Below are 11,554 nucleotides of genomic sequence, written 5' to 3' on the forward strand. Positions count from 1 at the left end.
TTTCTTGCTGTTGTCTGATTGCTGAAGCTAGGACTTCTAGTACTATGCTGAATAGCAGTGGTGATAATGGACATCCCTGCTGTGTTCCTAATATTAGCGGAAAAGTTTTTCTCCATTGAGAATGATATTTGCAGTGGGTTTTTCATAGATGGCTTTGATAATATTGAGGTATGTGCCCTCTATCCCTACACTTTGAAGAGTTTTGATCAGGAAGGGATGCTGTACTTTGTCAAATGCTTTTTCAGCATCTATTGAGAGTATCATATGGTTCTTGTTCTTTCTTTTATTAATGTATTGTATCACATTGATTGATTTGTGGATGTTGAACCAACCTTGCAGCCCTGGAATAAATCCCACTTGGTCGTGATGAATAATCCTTTTAATGTACTGTTGGATCCTATTGGCTAGTATTTTGGTGAGGATTTTTGGATCTGTGTTCATCAAGGATATTGGTCTGTAATTTTCTTTTTTGATGGGATCTTTGTCTAGTTTTGGGATCAAGGTGATGCTGGCCTCATAAAATGAGTGTGGAAGTTTTCCTTCCATTTCTATTTTTTGGAACAGTTTCAGGAGAGTAGAAATTAATTCTTCTTTAAATGTTTGGTAAACTTCCCCCAGACAGCCCTGGGATTTTGTTTGTTTGGAGATTTTTGATGACTCTTTCAATCTCCTTACTGGTTATGGGTCTGTTCAGGTTTTCTATCTCTTCCTGGTTCAGTTGTGGTAGTTTATATGTATCTAGGAGTGCATCCATTTCTTCCAGATTGTCACATTTGTTGGCATAGAATTGCTCATAATATGTTCTTATAATTGTTTGTATTTCTTTGGTGTTAGTTGTGATCTCTCCTCTTTCATTCATGATTTTATTTATTTGGGTCCTTTCTCTTTTCTTTTGGATAGGTCTGGCCAGGGGTTTATCAATCTTATTAATTATTTCAAAGAACCAGCTCCTAGTTTTGTTGATTTGTTCCTCTGTTCTTTTGGTTTCTATCTCATTGATTTCTGCTCTGATATATATTATTTCTCTTCACCTACAGGGTTTAGGCTTTCTTTGTTATTCTTTCTCCAGCGCCTTCAGGTGTAGGTTTAGGTTGTGTGTTTGAGACCTTTCATGTTTCTTGAGAATGTCTTGTATCACTATCTATTTTCCTCTCAGGACTGCCTTTGCTGTGTCCCACAGACTTTGAACCATTGTGTTTTCATTATCATTTGTTTCCATGAATTTTTTCAATTCTTCTTTAATTTCCTGGTTGACCCATTCATTCTTTAGAAGGATGCTGTTTAGTCTCCATGTATTTGGGTTCTTTCCAAATTTCCTCTTATGATTGAGTTCTAGCTTCAGAGCATTGTGGTCTGAAAATATGCAGGGAATCATCCCAATCTTTTAATACTGGTTGAGACCTGATTTATGACCTAGGATATAATCTATTCTGTAGGATGTTCCATGTGCACTAGAGAAGAATGTGTATTCTGTTGCTTTGGGATGGAATAATCTGAATATATCTGTGATGTCCATATGGTCCAGTGTGTCATTTAAGGCCTTTATTTCCTTGTTGATCTTTTGCCTAGATGATCTGTCCATTTCAGTGAGGGGAGTGTTAAAGTCCCCTACTATTATTGTATTATTTTCAATGTGTTTCTTTGATTTTGTTATTAATTGGCTTATATAGTTGTCTGCTCCCATGTTAGGGGCATAGATATTTAAAGCTGTTAGATCTTCTTGTTGGGCAGATCCTTTGAGTATGATATAGTGTCCTTCCTCATATCTTATTAAGTCTTTGGCTTAAAATTGAATTGATCTGATATAAGGATTGCCACCCTAGCTTTCTCTTGATGTCCATTAGCATGGTAAATTGTTTTCCACCCCCTCACTTTAAATCTGGAGGTGTCTTTGTGTCTGAAATGACTTTTTCATAGGCAGCATGTTGATGTTTTTTTTTTTTATAAATTCTGATACCCTGTGTCTTTTGATTGGGCATTTAACCCATTTACATTCAGGCTAACTATTGAGAGATGTGAACTTAGTGCCATTGTATTGCCTGTAAGGTGACTGTTACTGTATATTGTCTCTGTTCCTTTCTGATCTACTACTTTTAGGGTCCCTCTTTGCTTAGAGGACCCCTTTCAATATTTCCTGTAGAGCTGGTTTGGTGTTTGCAAATTCTTTCAGTTTTTGTTTGTCCTGGAAGCTTTCTATCTCTCCTATTTTCAATGATAGCCTAGCTGGATATTGTATTCTTGGCTGCATGTTTTTCTCGTTTAGTGCTCTGAATATATCATGCCTGTTCTTTCTGGCCTGCCACGTCTCTGTGGATAAGTCCACTGCCAATATAATATTTTTACCATTGTATGTTACAGACTTCTTTTCCCAGGCTGTTTTCAGGATTTTCTCTTTGTCACTACGACTTGTAAATTTTACTATTAGATGACGAGGTGTGGACCTATTCTTATTGATTTGAAGGGGGTTCTCTGCACCTCCTGGATTTTGATGCTCGTTACCTTTGCCATATTAGGGAAATTCTCTACAATAATTCTCTCCAATATATATTCTGCTCTCTTCTCTCTTTCTTCTTCTTCTGGAATCCCAATTATTCTAATATTGTTTGGTCTTATGGTATCATTTATCTCTCAAATTCTCCCCTTGTGATCCAGTAGTTGTTTGTCTCTCTTTTGCTCAGCTTCTTTATTCTCTGTCATTTCGTCCTCTTTATCACTAAATCTTTCTTCTGCCTCATTTATCTGAGCAGTATGAGGCTCCATTTTTTATTGCACCTCATTAATAGCTTTTTAAATTTCAGCTTGGTTAGATTTTAGTTCTTTTATTTCTCCAAAAAAGAGCTTTTACTTCTCCGGACAGGGTTTCTCTAATATCTTCAATGCGTTTTTCAAGCCCAGCTAGAACCTTGAGAATCATCATTCTGAACTCTAGATCTGACATATTACCAATGTCTGTATTGATTAGGTCCCTAGCTTTTGGTACTGCCTCTTGTTCTTTTTTTTTTTTTTTTTTTTTTTTTTTTTTTGTGGTGAGTTTTTCTGCCTTGTAATTTTTCCAGATAACAATATATGGAGGAGAAAAAAAATACTAAAAGGGTGGCAAAGACCCCAGGAAAATGTGCTTTAACCAAATCAGAAGAGACCCCAAATCATTGGGGGAGAAAGGGGGTAAAAAGCCGTTCAGAAAAAAAAAAATAAAAAAGAAAACAAAGCTGTGATCACCAAGACAGCATGGTACTGGCATAAAAACATACACATAGACCAGTGGAACAGAGTAGAGAGCCCAGATATGGACCCTCAACTCTATGGGCAAATAAGCATCAACAAAACAGGAAAAAATATACAGTGGAAAAAGGACAGTCTCTTCAATAAATGGTGCTGGTAAAACTGGACAGCTATATATAGAAGAATGTAACTCGACCATTCTCTTACACCATACACAAGGATAAACTCAAAATGGATAAAAGACTTCAACGTGAGACAGGAATCCATCAGAATCCTCGAGGATGACATAGGCAGTAACCTCTTCAATATCAGCCACAGCAACTTCTTTCAAGATATGTCTACAAAGGCAAAGGAAACAAAAGCGAAGATGAACTTTTGGGACTTCATCAAGATCAAAAGATTCTGCACAGCAAAGGAAACAGTCAACAAAACAAAGAGGCAACCCACGGAATGGGAGAAGATATTTGCAAATGACAGTACAGACAAAAGGTTGATATCCAGGATCTATAAAGAACTCCTGAAACTCAACACACACAAAACAGACAATCATATAAAAAAATGGGCAGAAGATATGAACAGACACTTCTCCAATGAAGACATACAAATGGCTATCAGACACATGAAAAAATGTTCATCATCATTAACCATCAGGGAGATTCTAATTAAAACCACACTGAGATACCACCTTACACCAGTTAGAATGGCTAAAATTAGCAAGACAGGAAACAACATGTGTTGGAGAGGATGTGGAGAAAGGGAAACCCTCTTACAGTGTTGGTGGGAATGCAAGTTGGTGCAGCCACTTTGGAAAACAGTGTGGAGATTCCTCAAGAAATTAAAAATAGAATTTCCCTATGACCCTGCAATTGCACTACTGGGTATTGACCACAAAGATACAGATGTAGTGAAAAGAAGGGCCATCTGTACCCCAATGTTTTTAGCAGCAATGGCCATGGTCACCAAACCGTGGAAAGAACCAAGATGCCCTTCAACAGACGAATGGATAAGGAAGATGTGGTCCATATACACTATGGAGTATTATGCTTCCATCAGAAAGGATGAATACCCAACTTTTGTATCAACATGGATGGGACTGGAAGAGATTATGCTGAGTGAAATAAGTCAAGCAGAGAGAGTCAATTATCATATGGTTTCACTTATTTGTGGAACATTACAAATAGCATGGAGGACAAGGGGAGATTGAGAGCAGAAGGGAGTTGAGGGAAATTGGAAGGGGAGGTGAACCATGAGAGACTATGGACTCTGAAAAACAATCTGAGTGTTTTGAAGGGGGGGTGGGAGTTTAGGGGAACCAGGTGATGGGTATTAGAGAGGGCACAGATTGCATGGAGCACTGGGTATGATGCAAAAACAATGAATACTGTTACACTGAAAAGAAAAAAAAAGAGTAAAAAAAAGAAAACAAATAAAGGCAAAATATAAAACAGAAAAAAATATATATATTAGACTGGTGACTAGAACTGGGTCACTCACTTAATTTTGGGAGTATTTTGGTCTCTTAGAAGAAACTATCTCCCAAAATTCTAAAGAATGAAAAACATATGTAAGGGTAACCACAAGGAAGGGATGGAATATGACTATAAAGATGAAAAAAAAAATTTCTAAAAAAGGAGTTGATAAGATAAGTTGGTTGGAAGAATAAAGAAAAAGAAAGTGGAGAGAATTTGCTCAGGCTGGAGACTACAACAAGCCTGATGCTTGATTTAGGGTGTATTTTGATCTATTAGAAGAAGTTGTACCCCAAATTTTTTAGATGAAAAAACCCTATGTGTATACAAAAAATAAAGATAAATAGAATGAAAGATAAAATATGAGTATAATAATGAAAGTTCAAAAAATATTTTTTTAATGAAAGGTATTGTTAAGATAAACGAGTAAAAAACATTAAAAGAGAAAAAAGTAAAAGTTTAAAAAATCAGCAGAAGAAAAAAATAAAATTAAAAAAATTTAATTAAGTTTGCAAGACTAAAGAATCATGGGAATAAAGCAATGGATTCCATGCTTTGCTTTCTCCTTCTCTGGAATTCCACTGTTCTCCTTGGTAAGTGAACTTAGTCTTGGCTGGATTTCTTGTTTATCTTCTGGGGGAGGGGACTGTTGTGATTCTCAGCTGTCTTTGCCCAAGGCGGAATTGCACTGCTCTTACCAGGGGAGGAGCTAAGTAACCCTCTCGAGTTCGCTTTCAGGAGCTTTTGTTCCCTGAATGCTTTCCGTAGAGTTCTGGAGGATGGGAATGAAAATGGGGGCCTCCCAATCTCACTCCGGGAAGAGCCGAGAGCCCGGTGCCCCACTCCTCAGTGCGCCTTCAGAGTAAAATGCTCAATCACTCCCATCTCCCTGGCCTCTGGCTGTGCTCCCAGTTCACCCAGCCTGTGACCAAGCCTCTCTGTCTTTGGCACACAGCTCTGTCTGGAGTCTCCGAACCCGGCAGATCCCTGAGCTCTTCCAGGAGGCTTTCCCTAGATCTTGTGGGGACGCCACTCACAGAGCAGTGGCCTGTGCCACGGATTATGTTTCAAGGTAACCCTGAGTTGAGAGCTCACTCCTCAGCATTATATCTGTAGCTGACTTCCCCATTCTAATACCTGTGAGCTCTGTGACACTCAGACACCCTTGATCCTTCTGTGACCCCACGGGACCTGAGGCCACCCTGTCCTCGCATGGGTTTCACCCCGGTTTGGCCTCTAGAGCGATGCCCTCAGTGGAGCAGACTTTTAAAAGTCTTGATTTTGTGCTTCTTTGCTCTGCCGCTTGCTAGGAGACGGCCCCTCCCCCCGCAGTCAATCTTCCCATCGCTTTGGATTCACTTCTCCTCCAGTCCTACCTTCCAGAAAGTGGTCGATTTTCTGTTCCTAGAATTGTTGCTCTTCTTCTCTTCAGTCTCCTGTTGGATTTGTAGGTATTCAGAATGGTTTGATAAGCTATCTAGCTGATCTCCTGCTACCTGATGTTGTCTCAGCCTTCTACTTCTCTGCCATCTTGACTCCTCCCCCTCCCCATTTTTAATAAAGGTGTTTTGATTTCAGTTTGAGGGTGGCAGGAGATTACTGAGTGCATATGGTGTTACATTTCTCACCTCGTTTCAGTACAATAATAACAGTGATGTGTCACCTTGATTTATTTGGTAGAATCAAAAAGAAACACAGTCTCTTATTCCAAACGCTTGAGGTGATTGACTTCAGTCAAAGGGTAATAAAGCCCAAACTAGTGGACTAGGCCCATGTCCTTGAGAATCTTTTTTTTTTTTTTTTAAGATTCTATTTATTTATTTGAGAGAGAGAGAGAATGAGAGAGAGAGCATGAGGGGGTGGCAGTTAGAGGGAGAAGCGGACACCCTGTTGAGCAGGGAGCCTGATGTGGGACTGGCAGTTGCTTAACCAACTGAGCCACACAAGCATCCTGCTCTTAAGAATCTTACCCAGAGCCTTATAAGTCAGTTTATTTCCCCTTGGCATTTTGGGAAGTGTTTTGCCACAGGAGAAATGAATAGATCTACTTTTCTACCCATCATCGCATAGTTTGAACACTTCTGTGTTCTTATATTTCATACACCAAGTCGCTAACTCCAAGGGCAAGAATAAGCCTCAGTCATTGCCTTCCAGACTCCATTTGAGTCAAATGCTAGGCTTTCCAGATGGATATCTACATAGCCCATTTAGACTTTTATTCAAAACTCTTACAAATATTTCTTAAATTGCATTCCCTGCAGAGCGGTATTCCTAATTGTCTAGTTACCAAGGGCTTATTTGGTTGGCCAGATAGCAAGGCTATTGATTAATCTATTAGTCTATAAATATCCAAATGTTATTCTGGGGGTGGGTGTCCCAAGCTTCATTATTCCCAAATGTAATTTGGGAATTCTACTATATCCATTGTGTGTACTTACCCTGCCTCCTTCAACCAAAGATTTATCATTCAGAGGGTGAGTGGGGGTTTATTTCCAAACTGACTTATGTCTGTCAGTGGAGAATTTTCCGTCAGCACATCGGGCAGCTTGCTTTGCTGAAACAGAAGGGAAATAATGATGTCTGTGCCATTCAGCAATAGGAGATCACCATTTGGGGGATTTTGTCATTGGCCCTAACTGCACAGCTACAACCTGTTCTTGGATGCAATATACTCCCACTCTTCCCTTACTTAAGAGTAGTCATCAAATATACTTCTGTAAGTATCCTTTCCATCTTATCATTGAGTCCTTCTGAGTTGTTCTGTCATTGTTGGAAGGTCTCTCTGACATCGCAACTGTATTGGGGTTTAGAATTATTTGATGTCTCAATGGCAGGATCTGTCTCTACCAAAACCAGGTAACAGATCAATAAGTGACTCCTCTCAGTACTATCTTTAGTTTCTGCATTTAGTGACTTGCAGGCCTAAATCTCCACCACTCTACGCTAAAATGCAATACTAGACTTCTGTCAGGGAATGATAATCTTCAAATATCCATTTGACAATACTTCCAAAGACATCTGTGTGTTGTTTAAAGTTAAAATAGTAACTGTGGATGAAAATTGGGTAATCCTAAAGTTACCATTTAGCATGACAAATTGAAATTGCCCAAGAGGTGAAATTAATTTGCTTAAGCTGGAAGCCAGTAATGGCAAAGCACTCTATTTTATCTAATAAGTGCACTCCATGATGGGTTTGGGTATAGGTAAGGCCACAACAAGATGGGTTTTTTTTGTTTTTGTTTTTGTTTTTTTCTTTTTTGCTCCCGGATCTTCAGTTTCTTAGTAACACTAACGTCATCCCTGTACCATCAGTGCACCTTCCAAGTTGCTTTTTCAGCTTTTGGGTGCTGCCCTTCACAGCTTCAATTGAGTTCCTACATGATCTTGTCCCCTTTTAATAGGAGGCCTATGTAGGGGACCCAACCTTTATTGACATTTACTGTTATTTGCCTTAGTGTTATGTCACTGGAGGATGATTCTTTGTTGGTTCTCATGTCACAAGTTTAAGGTTGTTTGTACCCAACAATATTTCAAATGCTTCAGAGCTATTACATTTCTCTGTAGGTGACAGTGGTGTAACTTTGACTTTCAAAGCCCAGACTCTCTGTATTCCCATCTTCCTCAATTTCCAAAGAGGTAACACTTGTATATTTAAAATTCTGGGAAGTTGTTTGGATGCCGAACATGGCAACCAACCAAAGATTAATACTTATCCTGAATAGTCTCCTCCATTTCATTGTGTTTGCTATTCAATTATTTATCTCCTTGATCATTTAAGAAAAAAAAAAAAAGAAGAAGAAGATAGCAAAGATTCAGTTGGCAATTGATGGTACTTCTCTGCCTCGTGGTCCAGCTCTCCTCTGGCCTGTTACCGTTTAGTCTTGGCACGGTGCGCTTGGAACATAGTCATAAAGAAGTAGCCTCACAAGGGAGCACTCTGTCTTTCCAAGTTCCAGTAGAACTTTGGACAAAAAATGAGGCCCATCTTGCTTGTTTGTTTGTTTTTTTGTTCCTTATGCCAGTCTCAATTTTGTGTTTTGTGTTTTGTTTTTTTTCCCTTTCCTCATCAGTAAGTTCACTTTTACAAAGGCGATTAACAGAAACAGCAGTCTTCTATTTTCCCTCATTTCCCCTTTCATTCAGCTTCTTTATTTCAATTAATTTTGCCAACATTGCAGGGGTCAAAACTATATCATGCAAAGTAAGTGGATAAGACTGGTCTCTGGTAATCTGTTTTAAAGTTTTCACAACTTTAAACCAAGGTTACGGTGACAACCATTGGGCATCAGAATCTCATGAAATCCATAATACCTATTGTTTCCCCAAAGTAATTCTGATCTATTGATTCAGGGATCCAAAAGCTACTCCTTATATTGCTCTGCATTGTCCAATTCTCTTGACTGGCATTATTGTTCCAGGGTCTAGAATCTGGACTGTAGGATCTTGGGTCTGATTAAGAGAAGTGAAGCTTACATTCTAAGAATCTCCATTTTTTTTTTTTTTTTTTTAAAGATTTTATTTGTTTATTTGACAGACAGAGATCACAAGTCAGCAGAGAGGCAGGCAGAGAGAGAGAGAGGAGGAAGCAGGCTCCCAGCTAAGCAGAGAGCCCGATACGGGGCTCGATCCCAGGACCCTGAGATCATGACCTGAGCTGAAGGCAGAGGCTTTAACCCACTGAGCCACTCAGGCGCCCCGAATCTCCATTTTTAATCAGTTGCTGTTTTCATTAAAGCAATCCTTATTTGTTTCAAACAATATATATTTGTAATTTTTAAAAAAAGATTTTATGTATGTATTTATTTGTTTATTTGTGAGCGAGCGAGAGTGGGAGAGAGCATAAGCAGGGAGGGGAGCAGCTCAGGGAGAAGCAGGCTCCCTGCTGAGCACCGAGCCCCATGCCGTGCTCTATCCCAGGATCCCGGGATCCCAGGATCCCAGGATCCTGACCTGAGCTGAAGGCTGATACTTAACTGCCTGAGCTACCCAGGTGCCCCTGTATTTGTAATTTTTAAGAATATCAGAAGATAACTTAGTGAAATTCATGTGAAAAATTTAGGATTTCTTATAATTCAGGATTCATCAAGTCCAAAAAATAGGAGTCATCCCGATTATATTCTGCTACTTTCTCATTTTATGTTAGGCATACAGTATTTGCCGAGTCGTTCGTCTATGAATCACTCACATTACAAATTGTTTAAATTTTTTTTTTCAGTGTGTTAAAAATGATTAGGAATAGTACCTCCTTAGTTTAGCTTCACAGATTTGGATAAGAAGAGGGGAAAAGAATTGTAATATAAGAAGGGAGAAGCTGCCTTGTACTAAGCTTGAGACTCAGTCATACTATTAGCATAACAAATGATTTTTCACAACTGTCAAAACAAAACAGAACAAAACAAAAACAAACAAACAAAAAAACTATGGCTTTTCAGCCAAATATTTTATTCTATCTTTTGGTCCACAGGACAAAGAAATGAGTTGATTTTCACATTGCACTGTCATCATTCTTATATTTCCTGTTTATTTATTCACCTTGTTTATGTCCTTTTGTTCTGTTTTCCCACTTCTCATTCCCTTTTTCATTATAGGCAATCTTTCTAATGTGTTTTTTATGTAAATATTTAACACTATATTTTTGTTTACTTTTTAAAGACATGTTCTCTAAAGACATACATACTTGTTCTATGTATATGTGTATTCAATTTATGCAAACTCTCACATGATAGCTTTTGGGAGGGTTTTATGTTTTTCTTTTTTTTTTTTTTAAGATTTTATTTATTTATTTGACAGACAGAGATCACAAGTAGGCAGAGAGGCATTCAGAGAGAGGAGGAAGCAGGCTCCCCGCTGAGCAGAGAGCCCAATGTGGGGCTCGATCCCAGGACCCCGGGATCATGACCTGAGCCGAAAGCAGAGGCTTTAACCCACTGAGCCACCCAGGCGCCCCGGGTTTTATGTTTTTAATAAAGCTTTTTTCTTTTCTTTTTTTTTTTTAAGGGATTTTATTCTTTCTTTTTGTAAGAGTTTTTATTTATACATTTGAGAGAGAAAGTACATGGAAGCGAGAGCATGGACCTGGGGGAGGCGTAGTGTGAGAGGGAGAGGCAGACTCAGTGCTGAGCAGGGAGCCCAACAGAGGCTCCATCAGGACCCCAGGATCATGACCTGAGCTGAAAGCAGACATTTAACTGTCTGAGCCACTCAGGAATCCTTTAAGCTTTTTCTCTATCTAACGCTTTATTTTTTTAAAGATTTATCAATGTATCAATATTTGGAGGTGATCACATTTAATCCACAGTGTCTCTCTGCTGCTTTGTCTTTGAGAGCATGTCCCCACACCACTAACATAGGTCTCCTCACTGACAGCTATGTAGGTGAGGAAACTCCTAGCCTGTCACGTTTCTGTTGGAGAATTTCCCTGAAGTATTTATCATGATTGGGATTTCCAGGTCACGGGACAGACATATTTCTTATTTACTTGAGTCCTGTCTGGTTGCACTAGCTTCATTTCCAGGGCACTTAAATAAGTACATGGAGATACTTGGAAAAGCTGACAAAACACTATGCACTCTTAGTATACCATAAATTTAACTTTATTTATAAATAAATTTATTTTAGGTATTTGCCTGGATAGGCTATAGAGATTCCTGATCCTCCAAAAGTCATACATACAGTAGAACTCTCCAGACAAAATAAAATTATGTTGTGTTCTAGTGAAAGTAAAAATTCTATGAATTTTATAAAGCACAAATTACACATATTATTTTCTCAATAAAAAAGTATCTTCTCTCCTCATATACAGTTCATTTACCAGGTCCAATTTGCATATCCAGTCATAAAGAATACCTTTGCATTACACACTC

The sequence above is a fragment of the Mustela lutreola genome, chromosome 1, assembly GCF_030435805.1.
Source record: "Mustela lutreola isolate mMusLut2 chromosome 1, mMusLut2.pri, whole genome shotgun sequence".
NCBI lineage: Eukaryota > Metazoa > Chordata > Mammalia > Carnivora > Mustelidae > Mustela > Mustela lutreola.